Source organism: Schistocerca nitens, chromosome 8 (assembly GCF_023898315.1).
Source record: "Schistocerca nitens isolate TAMUIC-IGC-003100 chromosome 8, iqSchNite1.1, whole genome shotgun sequence".
NCBI lineage: Eukaryota > Metazoa > Arthropoda > Insecta > Orthoptera > Acrididae > Schistocerca > Schistocerca nitens.
The window spans coordinates 408,499,856-408,520,786 of record NC_064621.1 but is presented as its reverse complement, the minus strand read 5'-3'; positions in this window follow the sequence as shown (position 1 = coordinate 408,520,786).

Below are 20,931 nucleotides of genomic sequence, written 5' to 3'. Positions count from 1 at the left end.
GCTCAGGTAGAGGGAGGGGGAGGAGGGGGAGCCCTGAGGAGGGGGCAGGAAGAGGGGGTCAGAGTTGGTAGGAAGGGTAGATGTCAGGGCGAAGCTCATAATCCGGGAGGGGTAGATGGTGAAAGTTGTGCTGGGAAAGGAGAAGGAGGATGTGGAGATGGAGAGAGGGAGGGACACAACGGTAAAGACGCGGCAACTAGTTGGGGGTGGAGAGGAAGGGAGACACCAGGGGGTGAGGAGGAGCAAGGCGGCGGACAGTATATAGTGTGCGGATGTGTTCAAGAAAAAGGAGAAGGTGGGGGAAGGGGATGAGGTCGTAGAGGATTCGGGTGGGGGACGGAAGGTGGATGCAGAAGGCGAGGTGGAGCGCATGGCATTCGAGGATTACGAGGGCTTTATAGAACCGGGGAGGGGACTGCATGAGGGCAGATTAGGTCCCTATATACGAAACCGGAGGTATCGGCTATTGGCCACTGTCTGCACATGGCGTAGCGGTGGCACCCTCGCTGCGCGAGAGCTGCTGCGCGGAATGGCCGCCGGGACGCAGAGCCCTCTGTGGGCTGATCATGTCCATTTGTTCTGGCTCGTGTTCGACTTCCGCGGCGTGAGGTACTAGAATTAAAATCAAAATAAAAAAATTCCAACATCGACATGAGTGAATTGGGGATAACAGCTACTCATGACAAGTCTGATTAACTCCGATTCTGACATGATGAACGCACTTGTAGTTTGGCTTGTTTATACTATTCCTGTACAGACAATATGAACCACATGACAACGACAATATACTGTATGCGTCTTACTGTAGACACTCGCAAATGATGCGGTAGGTATAACCTTTTTAAGAAGGGCACTAACTGGCCAAAGACGGTTAACGTATATAATTTCTTTTACGCAACTGGTTCTTGATTATTTCGATATAGAGTTCCTATAGCTAGGAAGCACTTACGCAAAAGAGAATCCAGAGAAAGAGGTCCGTTTGTAACAGCTGAAAGTTGCGTGTGTGAGCTAGGGGGAGTTACATCCTTCCATGAATAACATTTCCTCGGAATGGTGCCCCTCATGAGCCACTAAAGATGTGTTTGGAAACTAGATGCATTCAGATCTGCATCTCACATGGTTACATAGTTCTGAGAAACATACACAGCCAACAGAAGAAAATTCAGTTTTCCTAATTTTGGACAGTCACTTGTCACATTCTAGTCTGAATCCCAACCATTATTTCAGGAAAGACAACATTCATGTTCTTACCAGTCCTCCATTCAACAGCCACAAACTGCAGCCACTGGATTGCTGCGTTTTCAAGCCACGGAAGGACTTTTCCTCCTACGAATGGGACTAGTAGCTCATTAATCACCCTGTTTATGTAATTATGCATGACTTCCTAACTGCTTATCAAACTATGGCCACAAAGTAACATTGACGTTCGCGATACGTGGTATTTAACCAGTCGGTTATCACATATTCACAGAGATAGGACTGCTGCCTTCGGCTGTTACAAACCAGAGAGACAATTTTAATGAGGTATCCACAGTTGAAGATTGATCTCTCTAGAGGCTAAGTTCATAGGTATATGTACATGAAGCATACCTACGTTTTCGCAGGAACGATTGCTTTGATAGGAAGAAAAGATTCCTGGGAAGAAAGAAGAAATGGAGAACGTCAAAATAGTCTGTGACAACATTCAAGGGACAACTGGAATGTATTTTAAGAAAACAAGAAAGGAAGGTGTTTGATTCTGGTCACGCAAACTAAAGGAAATCAGAGTAAGACCTAAATAAATCGGCAGAAATTCCATAAACTTTTCGATATCCTGGCTGTACTGAAAAGTACAACAATCCGCTGATCCAATAATGTATTTCATTTCGAAGATGCTAGGAGTGGTGGCATGGCCGGCTGTTGTTGAAGAGCCGTTCTAGGCACTTAAGTTCGGAACCGCGCTGCTGCTACAGTCGCAGGTTCGAATTCTGCCTCGTGCATGGACGTGTGTGATGTCTTTAGGTTAGTCGGGTTTAAACAGTTCTAAGTTCTAGGGGACTGATGACCTCAGATGTTAAGACCCATAGTGCTCAGAGCCATTTCAATCATTTTTGTAGTGGTGGCATGAATCCTGCTCTTGTTATGAAGATTGCGGAAAATTAATTTGCTATTGCTGTTAAACAGCTTTTCCTCTGATTGGAATAGTTTTGCAAGTTTTTCTTCATAAGCCCTAGAATCGTTCATTAATATAAATTTTGTGAAGTTAGTACACTGGTCTCGCATTCTGGTGGACGACGGTTCAAATACGCGTCCAGCAATCCAGGTTCAGGTATTCCATGATTTCCCCACATCGCTCCAAGCAAATGTCGGGATCAATCCTTTCAAAGCCGCAGACGATTTCCTTCTTCATCCTTCACGCAATCCGAGCTTGTGCTCCGTCTCTAATGTCCTCGATGTCGACGGTGAGTTATACCCAAACTTCCTTCCTTCCTCCCTTGCTTTCTTTTACATTTTGTGTTTCCAGTAACTACTATATGCAGAGAAACAAGGTACATTTTGTGTATATGTACTGGTAATTAAATACAGAAGAAGAAGTGAATGGTATGTATGTTTTTTTGTCTCTCAATATATGGGCCTGTATTGTTACCAAAGACATGTGGTGTAAAAGTAAAAGTTTTTAACTATTTATTTTTAGGCGTAAATGAGTGTGCTAGCCCACCATCTACATTATACACAGGGTGAACATTAATAAAGCCAACAAACAATATGAACAAATTGCTTAGTGGAAATGTGCTATGAAAATGTGTCCGAAAATGGACGGTGAGTATGCAACGACAACAAATCGATCTGGAACACAGTACAGAGCTGCGTCGCATCCACGTAACAACAGATATTCAAAGTGGACTTCAGGGGATTGTAGGCGATGGATTGTAACGGTCATTATACAGGATATATATAATCGTATGTTGGCTTATAATGTTCAAGGGTAATTTGCCTGGAGCTTATACCAGGGTTCGTCTCAATATCCTGCAGAAGCCGGTCATCTAAATCGTGAACGCACAGTCCGCGGCCTCCCAGCACGTTCGTCTTTCTGAAAGGACTCATGATCACACAGACGTCCAAAAAGGGCTTGAGATGTTGTGTTATGTGGTTAATATCTGTGAGCGTACTAGTTTTGGTGCAGCCGTGCTGCCTCTCGACAGTTGCCATCTGCTCGGCCACACAAACACCATTTCGACTTGTTCCCGACATGAGTACTGGACCGTTCTGCTGCTTACAGTACACTGCGTCGATCATACAGCCTGTAACACACAACGACAGGCATGTGGTCAGAGGAACTGTCATTTGTCAGCGTCATCTACTGTGGCAACGATGCATTTCCGGACACACCATTTCAAGTGAAGACTACGTGCCTGCGGTTGACAGTTATATTAATGTTCACCCTGTTTATATGCACATACCCAGCGAAGGCTGTTAATTCTTAGATATTACGCAAGGATGTTAAATTAACGCTAAATTGTGGCCCTACATGCTTCAAAAGGGTGAGGGAATAGTGACTCAAATATATAATTATGTGGGTAGATAAGATACCTATGTAATTAAAGTAAAAGTCACCATAAACTTACTACAAGACTTGATATAAACGTTTGCAGTAGTTTCACTGAAGCACAATATAAACATGTTTCATTATTATTAATTGACAAAGATTTTTAAAAGTATATGAAACATTAATTACAGGGTACTATGGCTGGCGGACATCAGAGATATGGAGTCATAGGCAGAATTACTATGTTCCTAACATTACTGATCAGTTTTCACGATCCGACGACAATGATACATAAAATTGTGGGTTTCTAATGAGAAGCATGCCAGAAGGGCCTATTTCTCATACTCATGGAAATCCGATCGTTCACCTAGTACATCCCCCCCCCCCCTGCGGGTCCGGTGTAAGAATAGGCCCGAGGTATTCCTGCCTATCGTAAGAGGTGACTAAAAGGAGTCCCTGCCCCTCTAGGGGGTGGTTTGCGCCTGCGTCCGGAGACGGACAGTTGAACGACTTACATTTGAGTCATTTTGGTTTTTCGCTTATTCTGGTTTCTTCCTTCGTTTGTTTGTTTCCTTTCTTTGTCCTTCTCCCTCTCTCACTGTCTTCCTTACTTTTTACCTTGCCTTCTCCTCCTTGCCTTCTTCTCCTTGCCCTCTTCTTCTCCTTGTCCTCTTCTTCTCCTTGCCCTCTTCTTCTACTTGCCCTCTTCTTCTCCTTGCCCTCTTCTTCTCCTTGCCGTCTCCTTGCCTTTTTCTTCTTGCCTTCTTCTTCTTGCCGTCTTCTCCTTGCCTTCTCGTCCACCCTATGGTCTCCGCCTCGGCGTTTGAGACAGTCTGTCCTTTCTCTCCCTTTTTTTACCTATTCTTCTTTCCTCCCTGTGCGTGCCTGATGGCTGACACACGCGTTCGCACGCGTAGCCGGTGACGGGGTAAGGCGTAATACCCCGCCCTGGGTAGACACGTAAAGCACGCCCGTACCCCCTGGTAAAGGCCCAGGTAGGGGTGATTGCCTGAGCTGCCACCTTCCAACCATGCCGATGCGTCCCTCCATCCGTTTCTCGGGAGGTGTGACCTGAGCTGTAAATATTCACCTAAGGCGAGAGCGCCCTCTGAGAGGGTCCCCAGAAGGAAGGAGCGCGCCATCGGAGACGCTGGCAATCATGGGGCATTCATCTGCAATGGATTTCTCTCGACTTCTGCCCAAAAACGGAAACTTCACCAGCCACCAGTGACAAAAGTACTACCGCCTGCCCCAGAGTTCCTCGCAGTTTCTAGATCTCAGGACAGAAAGTATTTTTCATCTGTCAAACCTTTCGTTATTCAGAAGGGCGTAGATGCCATAGCCGGACCTGTCAAGTCTTCTACCAGGATACGTAACGGTACCTTGTTGTTGGAAACTGACAGCGCCTTCCAGGCACAAAAACTCCTTCGGGCCACACTCCTGTACACGTTCCCTGTCCGGGTGGAGGCTCACCGCACTTTGAATTCATCGCGTGGTGTGGTTTCTACTAGATCACTCGACGGATTGACTAACGAGGAGATTCAGTCTTTCCTCTCTGAGCAGGGCGTGACGACTGTCCATAGGGTCATGAAAAAGGTCGACAATGACCTTGTACGGACCCGGACACTTTTCTTGCCCTTTGATAGTGTTCAGCTGCCGACGCGCATCAAAACGGACTATGAGGTTATTTCTGTTCGCCCCTATGTCCCGACACCTACGCGCTGCTACAAGTGTCAGCGTTTTAATCACACCCGTCAGTCTTGTTCTAATGCGGCTAAATGCGTCACTTGTGGCAGGGACGCCCATGAGGGTGAGACATTTGATCTGACCTTTAGTGCTATGGTCGTCCGTTCAGCCAGTGCTAAGATCGCCCGGTCAACGGTTCCTCTTCCTCCCATCACCCCTAAGACACAAGCACCTTCATCAGCTTCTACCAAGACTAAGACCCAGAAGTCAGATGCACGGGCCTTCAGGAAGGAACCGTCCCCTGAAGACTTCATACGTACCCCGAACTCCCAGTACTTCGACTAAACGACCTTCCAAGAAATCTCATAGGAAACAAAGTTCTCCTTCTCCGCCACGGCGCGTATCTTCTTCTGCGCCACCCAGCGGTTGCCGCCCCAGGCCGTCATCCGTTTCGCCTGGCCGCACCGCTAGTAGCCGAACATCTGGCCGTTCACCGGCGGAGGAAGCTCCCCCTCCCGATCATCTTAACATGGTGGCCGACGAACCTATTGAAAAAATGGACGATGACTCTCCACCTATTGATACGGCAGTGGTGCTCGCTCGAAGCCAGGCCCTCAGCGACCTTCGAGATGACCCATTCTTGCTTCTCCCTTTTCTTTTCCTTCCCACGATGGCACTTCTTCATTGGAATATTCGCGGCATTCGCTCCAACCGAGAGGATTTAAAGTTGCTGCTACGCTTGCACTGTCCGGTGGTAGTAGCTCTCCAGGAAACGAAGCTACGCCCATGCGATCGAATTGGCTTGGCACACTATGCCTCTATGTGTGTTGACCTACCCCCTGTGGCAGGTATTCCGGCTCATGGAGGGGTTATGTTGCTCGTCCAGGATGATATCTACTACGATCCCATCACATTGCACACCGATCTGCAAGCAGTTGCCGTCCGAATTGCTCTCCCCACGTTCACATTTCCCATTTGTACCGTTTACACTCCATCGTCGTCTGCCGTTACTAGGGCAGACATGATGCAAATTATTTCCCAGCTTCCTGCACCATTTTTGTTGACTGGAGACTTCAGTGCCCACCATCCCCTTTGGGGCTCTTCAGAATCCTGCCCGAGAGGCTCCCTGTTAGCAGACCTTTTCAACCACCTCAATCTTGTCTGTCTCAATACTGGCACCCATACTTTTCTTCCGGACACAACTCACACCTATTCCCATTTAGACCTCTCTATATGTACTACCCAATTTGCACGGCGGTTTGAGTGGTACTCTCTTTCTGATACGTATTCGAGCGACCACTTCCCTTGTGTTATCCGTCTCCTGCATCATACCCCATCTCCATGTTCTACTAGTAGGAATACCTCCAAAGCAGACTGGAGGCTCTTCTCTTCCAGGGTGACAATTCAGGATCAAAAGTTCGTAAGCTGTGATTGTCAGGTCGCACATCTCACGGAAGTCATTCTCACTGCTGCTGAATATTCCATCCCTCATACTACTTCTCCACGTCGCGTACTTGTCCCCTGGTGGACCGCAGCATGTAGAGACGCTTTACGTGCTCGTCGATGTGCTTTACGCACCTTTAAATGCCACCCTACGATGGCGAATTGTATTAATTATACACAATTACGTGCGCAGTGTCGTCGTGTATTAAAGAAAGCAAAAACGCCAGCTGGGCTGCTTTCACAAACTCCTTCAACAGTTTCACTCCTTCTTCTGTTGTCTGCGATAGCCTGCGCCGGCTATCTGGCACTAAGGTCCACTCACCTGTTTCTGGCTTGACGGTCGCGAATGGCGTCCTTGTGGCCCCTGAGGATGTCTCCATTGCCTTCGGCAGATTTTTCGCAGAGGTTTCGAGCTCCGCTCATTACCACCCTGCCTTCATCCCCCGAAAACAGGCAGAGGAGGCAAGGCCACCTAACTTCCGCTCCTCGAATCATGAAAGTTACAATGCCACTTTCACCATGCGGGAATTAGCCCAAGTGCACTTGCCAGGGTCTCGGTCCTCCTCTCCGAGGCCTGATTCTATTCATATTCAGATGCTGAAGAACCTTTCACCTGCGGGTAAAGGTTTTCTTCTCCGTCCGCTCGTAGTAGCTCTCCAGGAAACCAAGCTACACCCATGCGATCGAATTGACTTGGCACACTATGCCTCTATGTGTGTTGACCTACCCCCTGTGGCAGGTATTCCGGCTCATCTGGACTGAAGGTCATGTACACACATGATGGCGCGAATCTATGGTTGTCCCGATTCCTAATCTGGGGAAGGACAAGCACTTGCCTTCCAGTTATCGACCCATTTCGCTTACCAACTCTCGTTTGGTTTGGCTGCTTGAATCTCGATGCATACTTACCAATGTACAATGTGGATTTCGTAGGCACCGCTCTGCTGTTGACCACCTGGTTACCTTGTCGACCTTCATTGTGGATAACTTCTTGCGGAAGCACCAGCCAGTGGCTGTGTTCTTAGATTTGGAGGTGGCTTACGACACCTGTTGGAGGGCGGGCATTCTCCGCACCATGCGTACATGTGGCCTTCGTGGTCGCCTCCCTCTTTGTATTCGTGCATTTTTAATGGATCGATATTTCAGGGTACTTGTGGGTTCTGTCCTGTCCGACGCCTTTCGCCAGGAGAATGGGGTGCCACAGGGCTCAGTTATGAGCGTCGCTCTCTTCGCCATGGCGATCAATCCAATAATGGATTGCCTCCCAGCTGATGCATCAGGCTCCCTTTTCGTGGACGATTTTACCATCTACTGCAGCGCGCAGCGTACATGTTTCCTGGAGCGCTGTCTTCAGCGTTGTCTTGACCGTATTTACTCCTGGAGCGTCGCCAATGGCTTCCGTTTTTCTGCCGAGAAAACGGTCTGTATGAACGTCTGGCGCTACAAAGAGTTTCTCCCACCGTCCTTACATCTCGGTCCCGTTGCTCTCCCATTCGTGGAGACAAGAAAATTTTTAGGTCTTACATTTGACAGGAAACGTAGCCGGTCTGCGCATGTCTCGTATTTGGCTGCCCGTTGTACCCGTTTCCTAAATGTCCTCCGTGTTCTCAGCGGTACGTCGTGGAGAGCGGATCGAACCGTCATACGTCGCCTATATCGGACGATCGCTCAAAGCTGGATTATGGGAGCTTTGTATACTCCTCTGCACGGCCCTCCATCTTACGCCGCCTCAACTCTATACAACATCGGGGGTTACGTCTTGCGATCGGAGCGTTCTATACTAGTCCCGTCGAGAGTCTTCATGCTAAAGCCGGTGAATTGCCACTAACCTACCGGCGCGATTTACTGCTTTGTCGGTATGCATGTCGGCTATTATCAATGCCCGACCACCCGTCTTATCGTTCCATTTTTGATGACTCTCTCGTCCGTCAATACGGGTTGTATGTATCTGTCCTGCTACCCGCTGGAGTTCGCTTTCGTCGCCTCCTTCAGCACCTTGATTTTTCACTCCCTGCAACCTTTAGAGTGGGCGAGAGCCAAACGCCACCTTGGCTCCAGGATCAGGTTCGCATTCACCTTGACCTCAGCTCGCTCCCAAAGGTTACCCCAGCTTCGGTATACCGCTCGCGGTTTGTCGAACTTCTTTCGAAGTTCATTAATACGATCTTCATTTATACAGATGGCTCTAAGACCAATGACGGTGTCGGGTGTTCTTTTATTGTCGGTGCACACAGTTTCAAATACCGGCTCCATGGCCATTGGTCGGTCTTCACAGCTGAGCTATTTTCCCTCTATCAGGCCGTTCTTTACATCCGCCGCCACCGACATTCTGCTTATGTCATTAGCTCTGATTCCCTGAGCGCCATCCAGAGCCTCAGTGATCTGTATCCGGTTCACCCTTTCGTGCACCGGATCCAACGCTCTCTTCAGCAGCTGGCGGACGACGGTTCTCCAGGTTCCTGCCCATATCGGTATCCCTGAGAACGAAGCTGCAGATGCCGCGGCCAAGGCTGCGGTCCTCCAGCCTCGGACAGCTTCTTATTGTGTGCCTTCATCTGATTTTAGCAATATCATTTGTCAGCGCATTTTATCTCTGTGGCATGCCGATTGGTCTACACTTACTGAAAACAAGCTTCATGTCTTGAAACCTTTCCACACGGCTTGGACGACCTCTACATTCCCTTCTCGGCGGGAGGAGGTCGTTTTGGCCCGGTTACGGATTGGACACTGCCGGTTCAGCCACCGCCATCTGCTGACGGCTGCGCCGGCGCCTTTCTGCTCATGTGGGCAAGTGCTGACGGTACGCCACATTTTAACGTCCTGTCCGAATTTTAATACATTGCGCATTGATCTTGGGCTGCATTGATCTTAGCCTGCCATGTACTCTGGATGAAATTTTAGCGGATGACCCAGGAGCAGCTGCTCGCGTTCTTCGTTTTATCCACTTGACAAACCTGTCTAAGGACATTTGATTATGCTGTTTTCTTTTAATCCCTTGCCTGTTAATGTGCCTTTTGTAGTGTTGTCATTTTTAGTTGCTGTTTTAACATTGTGCCTCGCAGTGCGTTCATAATTTTATCTGGGCGCTAATGACCACTGCATTTGTGCGCCCTAAAACCACAAAAAAACCTAGTACATCGTCACCTTACAATTTTTAACTGGGTGGTTGTGTTTACCGCCATCACAGCTGTTGACTCGTTAGGTGTAAATGAATAAACACAGTCACAGCATCATTGGACGTCTGCTCCAGGCTGTGACACTGTCGAATACGATAAGTGTGAAAGCGGAAATGCGACCTCCCCAAATTTTAAATCTTCTTTCAGTTGGAACTGCAGATGAAGTAATATTGTTCATGGTGAAATCAAAAACTGGTATCTGCAAGCAAATTTCGGAGTTTTTCTCCTGCAAGCAGAGGCCGAAGTGTCTCGTTAGATCATCCTGCCCCCTCTCGTAAAATTCCCCATTTTTGGGCTAGCCAATCGAAAATATCCAATGACAAGAATCAAATTTACTGGAACGTCATCCCACGCAATAAGAACAAACACTGCTACCAATCTGTCTCGAGAACATCTTCGACTTCTCAATAATTTTCCAAAAATTATGTCAGAGCAGTCTGCCGTATGATATTCGCGTATTTTCGTGCACAGAGTGCTACGTGACTTCAGCTAAAGGGAGAAAATTGCTTTGGCTCTCCTGTAGGCGGACTCAAAGAAGCCGATTAGTTAGCTTAACGGCACGTTACCCCAAACTTCCTATTTATTATCTGGTAATTTTCACCAACGCCCAGCTACAGGTATTTTGGGACAAGAAAGTTGAGTTCTCAGTGCTCTCGTGGCGTGTTCCGCTGAGAGTGTAGTGTCGTAAATGGCTCTCCCTGTTCCTTTCACAAAAACCGTGGAGCCCAGCGATGTATTGTCTTCTTATCGACATAGTGACACCGAGCTCCCTCTGCATTTCGATGCAAAGCCTGTTGCTGCCTGATAACCGAGAAACGTAAATGTTCTTTAGAAAACTTATTAGGACGTGGGAGCGACGGTCGGTCAGGTCTTCTAGAATTTCTCCTACTCGTGCCAAGGCATGATAACGGCTGCCGACCGCCGCGTCAAAGCTGTGTTACCGCCGGTGGCATATCGTATCGCGTTTACACATTCGTCCCTGTAGCCTCCTCCCTGTCAACAAAAGCTGCGGAAAGTTATCCTACGTGAATTCACCTTTTTTACAAGCTGTGTTAATCGTGCCCTTCCGTCCAGTTCGCTCTACTGTTTGTCTGTAAAACTGCTAGCCTTACCAAAGGCTATTATCAAACTATAAAACTACCACAACCACTTGCTGTATTAGCAATCATTGTCCGTAAGACCATAAAATGAAGCGAGTACGTGGATAATCCTTAGTCAAAATAAAGAAATTCGATATGTGCAAATCAAATTAATTTGATTTACATACCTCAGTACATAATTTACATCCCATACGCCGATAACGTGTAACTCGATGAAAGCATCAGTTTCGACGTCTTTGAAGGTGATGTACCAAATCGAATCTGACCTAGCCTATAACTGCACAGGACATATGTTGGCTAAAATTCTGAGCTAAGCAGGTAATCATACAAAAAGAAAATGGCAGTCTGTGTGACTGTCAGATAGAGAATGAAAGCGAATTGGGTTTGATGTGTAAAGATTGGCTATGAGTTCTCACATTAATTGCCAGAATGCTAGTTGCACAAAATAAATTGTTCTGTAAATGATACTTGTTGTCAAGTGATGCTGTTTTCATTTAATGTATAATACAGCTGAAAATCGTGATAATTCATTAGCAACACTATCTTCATCACAATCTTATTTGCATATCTTGTCAAAAATTACTTCAGCAACAAGAACAATGTTTGTCAGTAGCTACAATGCTATTTCCACGTATAGAATATACGACAAAATAGTTCAGGTATGGTAGTCTATTTCACAGATAATTTAAGAATTGAACTACGTTCAGCTCAATTTTTAGAAGTTTTTCGATAACATACGACCTCAACATGCATCAGTTTGGGACAGAAGAAGAAAATGTATCATGTTCGTAACTAGAAAAAGGTATTGATATCAATTTATAGCATTTAATATAGGCCTACTCGTGGTTACGTGAAAGAAATATACGTTTGAGGGCAACTACACAATTTACTGTTTAAGACTATGGTACCAAGACTCCCTAAAGTGGATACAGACTTTATTTCCATGGTCAGCTACTAAATAATTCATGGAAAAAGACGCCAAATAGTCAAAGGCAAACGAAATATTCAAGCACAATTTTCGGAGGTCGTTTTAACGAGATCTTTATTGCCTTAAACGTGCATATTTAACACAAGTTTAAGTCCTTGATGCTCTGAATATGATATGTTCATCTACATCTAAATCTACATGAAAACACTGAAAATCAACGTTAAGTGCCGGCAGAGGGTTCATCGAACCACTTTCACAATAATTCTCTATTATTCCACTCTAGAACAGTGCACGGAAAAAACTAACACCTACAGGGTCAGGATTTAAAACTGCTTGTCGGAATATTTGACGAATTACATGTCGGATTAAAAAAGGATTGTTTATCTCGAAGAGGGACACCCATTAATATAGCTCTCGACACTCCCCCCCCCCCCCCCCCCAGCACTATCCCCGGAGGCGTGAGGAGGGGGGCGGGGTGTCTTTGAAATCTTAAAAAGAAACTTCTATTTTTTATTGCAGATTTGGATTTCCCGTGACAAAAATATGTAACTATTGTATGAAACATTTCTTTCGTTTTATGACAGATGACGCTGTATCGGCCAACATGGAAATGAGGTGAGAAATGTAGCAAAACAGTACTATCGCAAACAAATACACATCCAATTAAGGCAATCGAAGGACTTTTTTGATGTTTTTGATAATGCTTTCATGTGACACCTGCCACAATCGAATGAAGCACAGACGGTCAGAACGTACATGCTACTTCAATGATTGGGACTGTACATGTCTCGTCGCAATTGTTCCACGATGTTATCGATTGCAGATAGGGTCGGTGTCATTGACGCGTACTTTGAGGCTTATAGAAATGTTTACGACGCTCTTAAAAGGCATGCTAGCCTATTCCCTGACGAGAATGATCCATTTGCAACGGCGTTTCGCAGTATTGTCAACCTGTTTACTGAACAGGGGAGTGTTAAACCTAGAGGAAGAGTCCGACCACGGCCTGTGACAAACGAAAATAACATACAGAATTTTTCAGCAGCGGTTGCTGCAAATCCTCTCATTAGTTTTCGGAAAATTGTGCGAGTTTCAGGAATTTCCCAAAGAAGTGTTCTAAGCACACTGCATGCACACAAATGGCACCCATTTCGTTTGTCGCTGCATCACGATATGCATGGTGACGATTTTCACAATCACCTGAATTTCTGCAACTGGATCAGAAACAACTGGCGGTAAATGATAATTCCATTCCCAGAATCCTTTTCTCCGATGGATCGAGTTTTACGAATCGTGGTCAAATGACTCGACATAATATGCAATATTGGTCTGTGGAGAATCTTCATTGGGTAAGGCAAGTCGAACATCAACGCCCAAGGAGTGTCAACGTTTGGTGCAGTACTTTAGGTACGCAGGTAACAGGCCCATACTTCATACAAAGTAATCGGACGCGACGAATGTACAGAGACAATGTTGATAATGTTTTACCCATACTAATGGACGGTATTCCACTTCAAATGAGACTGGATATGTGATATCAACACGACGGATTGCTAGTGCATTATTCATGACTCGGTCGTGAAGTTTTGAATCGAAAATATTCTGGTCGATGGATTGGACGAGGAAGTTCTGAAACTTGTCCCGCACGTTCACCCGATTGGACTTCTGCCGAGTATTTCCTGTGGGGATAGCTAAAAGAGAGAGTTTACATGGCTGTACCAACAACCCGCGAAGATATGCGGCAGCGAATAGGCAACGAATGTGCTAACACTAGCGCAGAGAAACTAATACATGTCGGATTGTCATTCAGACACAGCGTTCGTATGTGCATTACAAATAATGGACAACATTTCGAACAATTGTTCACTGAAACACTTTTGAGAGGCAAGGGTAATCACAGTAATCAAGCATCCCGAGATAGTGAGAGTCAAGGGGACTCATAGTAGTCAATCACCCCGAAATAATTAGAGGCAAGGGGACCCATCAAAATCAAGCACCCCGGAGGGAATACATTACCGCTACGTCCACGTCGTTGTTCAATAATGTTCTAATGTGAGTTCCTAAGGGACCAAACTGCTGAGGTCATCGTTCCCTCGACTTATACACTACTTAAACTAACTTATGCTAAGAACAACACACACACCCATTCCCCGAGGGAGGACTCGAACATCCGGCGGGAGGGCATCGCAGTCGATGCATGGCGCCTCAAACCGCACGGTCACAATGCGCGGCCGTCTTTGTACCTGGAAATGCTAAATCTAATCTAAGAATGCATTGCTGGAGGATAGACGGTGTCACATCATAGCATTTTCCCAAATTTCAAATACTGCGATTTTCCTAATCGGACGTGTATTTTTGTGAGATTTTACCGTTGTCACCCCATATTCATGTGCGCTCATCACAGCGCCGTCTATCATGAAAGAAACAAATATTTCGTATAAAAGTTACATATTTTTTCACCTAAAATCAAAATCTGCGATTTGAGATTTCAAATTGCCCCCCCCCCCCCATTCCCTCCGGCGGGGGATGGTGCAGCGAATACCGGACATTTGCCACGCCGGACATTTGCCACACTTGCCTCTTCGCCAGGTAGCTTGAGTAGCGATCCCTCAGGTAAGGGACGCCCTTCCTCGCACTACCTCTGTCCGCTTTCAAACCGCCGTCTCCACATCTTACTCGATACAACCAGTACGTAAGGGACCTTCTTCTTCGACATCTTGGCCAAATACAGAACTTCTTTTCCAAAATCGAAATATTTATAACTTTTGGGAAACGAAAGCAATTACGACCATTATGTCAGTGTGTAATTAGTTCTGCCAAGTATAAATATAGATTCTTCTGTCTGTACGGTAGCTTCCTTTCACGCTTACTGATTGCGATAGAAACAGTCCATCGGCATGGGAGCAACAAGAAAGGAACGATGGAAAGAGAATGCGAATGTAAGCTAATCATTTCTTTTTTATCACTGCATTTGTGCCCACTTTAATTACTACAACTGCATAACCAAAAGACAATAGGGAAAGAATAAATGGGTTTGTGAATGTTTGAAAAGAAGGACGACATACACCATATTAATTTACTCTCTAAAAACATTAGTTCATAAAGTGTAGCGGGACAATGTTCAAAACATAACTGACAACACGTTCACTAAATAGAGATAAGAACATCTATGATTGAAATGTCATCTAAAGTCGACTTACAATTTTGAAATGTTAGAAATAAGGAAATGAAGTAATACACAATGCTATGCTTGTAACGTACGTTGTTGTTCTACATTGTTTAGCTCTGGTATTTACAGGGTCACAGAGAAAGCATCTTAGGTTCTGGAGGGAAAAGCCGTAATTGTAATTATCTGCACTACAACAGAATCAAGAAGGACAACTTAAGGAAAAATAATGTAAGCTCACACTCGAGTGTGAAGCAGATAGTTCCTGTGACTTAGTATGGACAGAGGTTACATTCGACAACCGGAATAAATTAATAACTGGCTCCTTTTACCGACCCACTGTCTCAGATGAAACAGTTGCTGAACAGTTCAAAGAAGAGAAAACTTGAGTCTCATCACAAATAAGTACCCTACTCATACAATTATAGTTGGAAGTTACTTCATTCTACCTTCCGCATGTTGACAAAAATACATTTTCATACCCTATTGTGAATAGAAAACACTTCCGTAATTGTTCTAAATGCTTTTTAAAAATTATTTTTAACAATTAGTTGACGACGCGTCAGGACGGATACAGGGATTAGTGAACACGCAGTCGTAGAGAGGCTCACTTCCGTATCAAAGCAATTCACCAAAACTAAACGCGAAATACACTCCTGGAAATGGAAAAAAGAACACATTGACACCGGTGTGTCAGACCCACCATACTTGCTCCGGACACTGCGAGAAGGCTGTACAAGCAATGATCACACGCACGGCACAGCGGACACACCTGGAACCGCGGTGTTGGCCGTCGAATGGCGCTAGCTGTGCAGCATTTGTGCACCGCCGCCGTCAGTGTCAGCCAGTTTGCCGTGGCATACGGAGCTCCATCCCAGTCTTTAACACTGGTAGCATGCCGCGACAGCGTGGACGTGAACCGTATGTGCAGTTGACGGACTTTGAGCGAGGGCGTATAGTGGGCATGCGGGAGGCCGGGTGGACGCACCGCCGAATTTCTCAACACGTGGGGCGTGAGGTCTCCACAGTACATCGATGTTGTCCCCAGTGGTCGGCGGAAGGTGCACGTGCCCGTCGACCTGGGACCGGACCGCAGCGACGCACGGATGCACGCCAAGACCGTAGGATCCTACGCAGTGCCGTAGGGGACCGCACCGCCACTTCCCAGCAAATTAGGGCCACTGTTGCTCCTGCGAGGACCATTCGCAACCGTCTCCATGAAGCTGGGCTACGGTCCCGCACACCGTTAGGCCGTCTTCCGCTCACGTCCCAACATCGTGCAGCCCGCCTCCAGTGGTGTCGCGACAGGCGTGAATGGAGGGACGAATGGAGACGTGTCGTCTTCAGCGATGAGAGTCGCTTCTGCCTTGGTGCCAATGATGGTCGTATGCGTGTTTGGCGCCGTGCAGGTGAGCGCCACAATCAGGACTGCATACGACCGAGGCACACAGGGCCAACACCCGGCATCATGGTGTGGGGAGCGATCTCCTACACTGGCCGTACACCACTGGTGATCGTCGAGGGGACACTGAATAGTGCACGGTACATCCAAACCGTCATCGAACCCATCGTTCTACCATTCCTAGACCGGCAAGGGAACTTGCTGTTCCAACAGGACAATGCACGTCCGCATGTATCCCGTGCCACCCAACGTGCTCTAGAAGGTGTAAGTCAACTACCCTGGCCAGCAAGATCTCCGGATCTGTCCCCCATTGAGCATGTTTGGGACTGGATGAAGCGTCGTCTCACGCGGTCTGCACATCCAGCACGAATGCTGGTCCAACTGAGGCGCCAGGTGGAAATGGCATGGCAAGCCGTTCCACAGGACTACATCCAGCATCTCTACGATCGTCTCCATGGGAGAATAGCAGCCTGCATTGCTGCGAAAGGTGGATATACACTGTACTAGTGCCGACATTGTGCATGCTCTGTTGCCTGTGTCTATTTGCCTGTGGTTCTGTCAGTGTGATCATGTGATGTATCTGACCCCAGGAATGTGTCAATAAAGTTTCCCCTTCCTGGGACAATGAATTCACGGTGTTCTTATTTCAATTTCCAGGAGTGTATATCTATTTATAAAAGCAGCTAAAAATTCGGGTGACGTCTTTCTAAGAGATAGTCTCCAATCCTTCCAAAGTATATAAATGAAGACCATGTGTAGCTTAACTTCAAAGAAATAGTATCAACAACACTCGAGATATTCATACCAAATAAATTAATGAGAGAGTGCGCGACAGCGACGGTAATGTTACTGATGACAGTGCCACTAAAGTGGAGGTAGAAAATGCATTTTCCGAAATTCCTCCACCAGAGAAGACGAAGTAAATATTCCAGAATTCGAAATGAGAACAGCTGCAAACATAATTTAGAAGTAGATATCCCTGGTGTTGCAAAGCCACTGAAATTATACTGTCAGTGACAGAGGAAGTGATGAAACATCTTTTCAAAAAGTCTCTAATGTATAAGAAAAGTGGGTCTAATACATTTGTTTCTGATGTTCTTTAGTAACAATTAATTTTCAGTAGTAAGCTCCTTGCTTTTACTGACCTGTTTAAAGATAATCAACAATTTAATAAGAAATTTTAATTTTTAAAAGACTATATCTAAATGTAGTTAAGTAGATATACATCAACAATAAATGTTTGCAGCTAAACTTAAATAAAAAATATTTGAGGTGCCATAATTGTTAACCTTAGTATCAGATCAGTTTTGGGATGTCAATTTTAGGTGCAATTCAAAGGTTCAGTTCCCATTTTCTTTTACGAATGCGTATACTATCAGTTTAACAAACCATGATATTTTAGGTATTAGTTGCGATTCTGAAGCTTCAGAAAATTATTTTAGAATTCACAATTATTTAATAGTATGGCTATAATATTGAAAGGTATAAAAAAGTTATCTTAACCTGACAACAATAGAGATACTTTGGTGAGGCTTGAAATACTTTGATTGTTACATTAAAGGCTGATTCGCATCACACTTTGCACAGGCTTTGGACCGTGAAAATTATAAATGACCATCTACCATTCTGGCGTGTGTAAAATCAGCCTAAAGACGCTGAAGTAATGTACACTCTACTTACAATTATAACTTAATATTAGCTCCGATAATGCTGCTTCAGTGTTTTAATAATTTTATCTCAGTAACCTGAGAGGACTCAGTGGTCTTCATAGCTTTTAATACATTATTTTTAACGTATTTTAGTCCAGTTTCTGTATATGGACAATGGCTTTCAAGCAAGGCCTAATGTTCCCAGTCTCATCATAATTCTTTACGATTCTCTCTATCCTGTCGTCCAGCTTCAAGTACTTCTTCTTCCTCTTCTTACTTTCAAGATTCATTTCCAATTTCATGTACATGCAGTTTGTGACCTCTGCTTCCTTTTTCAACCACTCCACCAAATAGCTGATTTTAGGGTGAGGGTTTTCAATAATACTATTTATTTTGTTGTGCCACTCTTCAACAGCATTCGTCGTCCGGTGCCTTTTTCCGTAACAGTCCCACATTTCTATTGCGATATCCTCATTCTCTAGCCAGTTATCCACAAAGTAGTCAAGAAATTGAGAGTACCTTTCGTTATCAGGAGCTTCTGCATGAATCTCAATCCATCTATTGCTTACGTTCTCCGGTTTTACAACTGCCAACGCTGCACACATGCTGACGTGAAGTCTGAAATCCTTGTTCTAGCGGTACTCCTCAGTTAGACCGAGAACTCGAATTCTTCTCCATAAACTCTTCTTCATATGGAAATAGAATCCATTTATTTAAGTCGTGGGAAAAACTTGACGAATGGCCGATATTGCAGCTGCCTCAAAGTCCACCTTTACTTGTTTAGGACACCACTCAGAGACTGCCTGTTTTATCAGACGAAACAGACGAACCTATGTGTCTTTCCTCTTATTAGGGAGCAGTGCAAATACCGTAGGAAGAATGTTTGTTTCTTTAATCGGGCCTCCTAAGTCTACGTGTATGGTGTAGATCTGTGCAAACTGCTTGCTGCATCTCTTAAATGTTCCATCCATAAAAAAATGGGAACATGTTTTTAAGCTTTCTTTTCCTTTGCTTCCACTAAAAATCATTATTCTCACCTCTAATCTATCGTCTTCCAGAAGAAAACTAGTGCCACTTCCAATTTTTAATAGATCTTCATGAAGATCAGTTTGATAAGAGTTCTTAGGCTCTTGTTGGTTCCCCCATTCTTGACCATTGACGATGCATGGTTCTCTTCATAGATTCTGAATTAGGAATCACTGTAACAAAGTCATAAACTTTATTATGTAGATTTCCCATTTCATCCGCGTATATCTCCGATAACTGTGTAGTTTCTTCTCGAGACCTTCTCTTTGTCTCTCCATTTGCTTTCTCACTTTCAGAGCTGCATCGTCAGGTGGTCCACAGAGATGCTGTAATACGCTCAACACTTCTCCTTTCCTCGAAAGCAGCCTTCCCTTACAATGAGCCGCTTTTCAGCGTAAGCACATCCATGTAACAACACCTTCTTTAGATACCCTCTGTTTAAGATCCCCGTAACCTTTCTAATGAGCAGAAGGCCTGCCCTTGTTCGTTGTAATAACTCTTATACTGATGGTCACGCTAGGAACCTCGAATTGAAACTGGGCGGGCGGGTGAGGAGAAGGAGGAGGAGGAGGGGGGAAGGGGGGAGACAAGGGACCGACCCTTCGGAGCAGGTAAAACCGTGGCAAATGTCCGGCGTGGCAACTGTCCGGACACCGGTGCAGCGGTGTCGAGTGTTATATAAATGGATGTCCCTCTTCGAGGTGAACAACGTTTATTACCACTTTCTTTTAATCCGATGTGTATTTCGCCAAATATTCCGACAAACAGTTTTAAATGCATCATCCTGTAAATCTTCCAGTGGGAGCTCTGATTTTCCCTGTTTTATTGTGGTGATCGTTTCTCCTTATGAAGATCAGTGTCATTAAAAAACTTTCGCATTCGGAGGAGAATGTTGGTGATAGAAATTTCCTGAGAAGATTCTGCGGCAAAGAAATACTCCTTTGTTTGAATGGTGTCCATCCCAAATCCTGTCTTCATGTCCGTGACACTTTCTCCCAAATTTCTCGATAATACCAAACGTGCGGCTCTTCTTAGTACTTTCTAGATGTGCTCCGGTAATTGTATCAGGTAAGGATCCCACACCGGGCAGCAATACTCCAAAAGAGGACGGAGAAGCGTAGTGTAGGCAGTTTCTTTAGTAGAAAGGTGGCATCTTCTATGCGTTCGGCCAATAAAGCTCAGTCATTGGTTTGGCTTGTCCAAAACATATTCTGTTTCATCTTTAAAATTCAAGTGGTTCGTAATTGTAATTCATAGCTATTTAACTAAGTTTACGGCTTTTAGATTTGGCTGTTTTATCGTGTAACCTCAGTTTAATGATTTCCTTTTAGCAGTCACATAGATGACCTCACACTTTTCATTATTTAAGGTCAAAACCAAATTTTCGCACCATACATATGCCTTTTCTTAATAGTTCTGGATTTTGTTTCCGTCTTCTGATGACTTAACTACACAGTAAACGACTGTATCATCTGCAAACAACCTAAGGTGGCTGCCCTCCTAAGCCGTTTATATAGGTTCATATAGATAACACATTTAAAGCGCCTTTTATCATTCTTGCAATACTTTCAGCTCGTTGTATGTGTCAAGGTAATGCTTGTATATACACTATGTCATCAAAAGTATCCAGACACCTTCAAAAACATACTTTATTGATATCGGGTGATTTGTGCTGCCACCTACTGCCAGGTCCTCCATTCAGTGACCTCAGTGCTCATTAGAAGACTTGAGAGAGCAGAATGAGGCGCTCTGCAGAACTCACGGACTTCGAACGTGGTCAGGTGATTGGGGGTCACTTGTGTCACACGTCTGTACGATAGATCTCCACACTC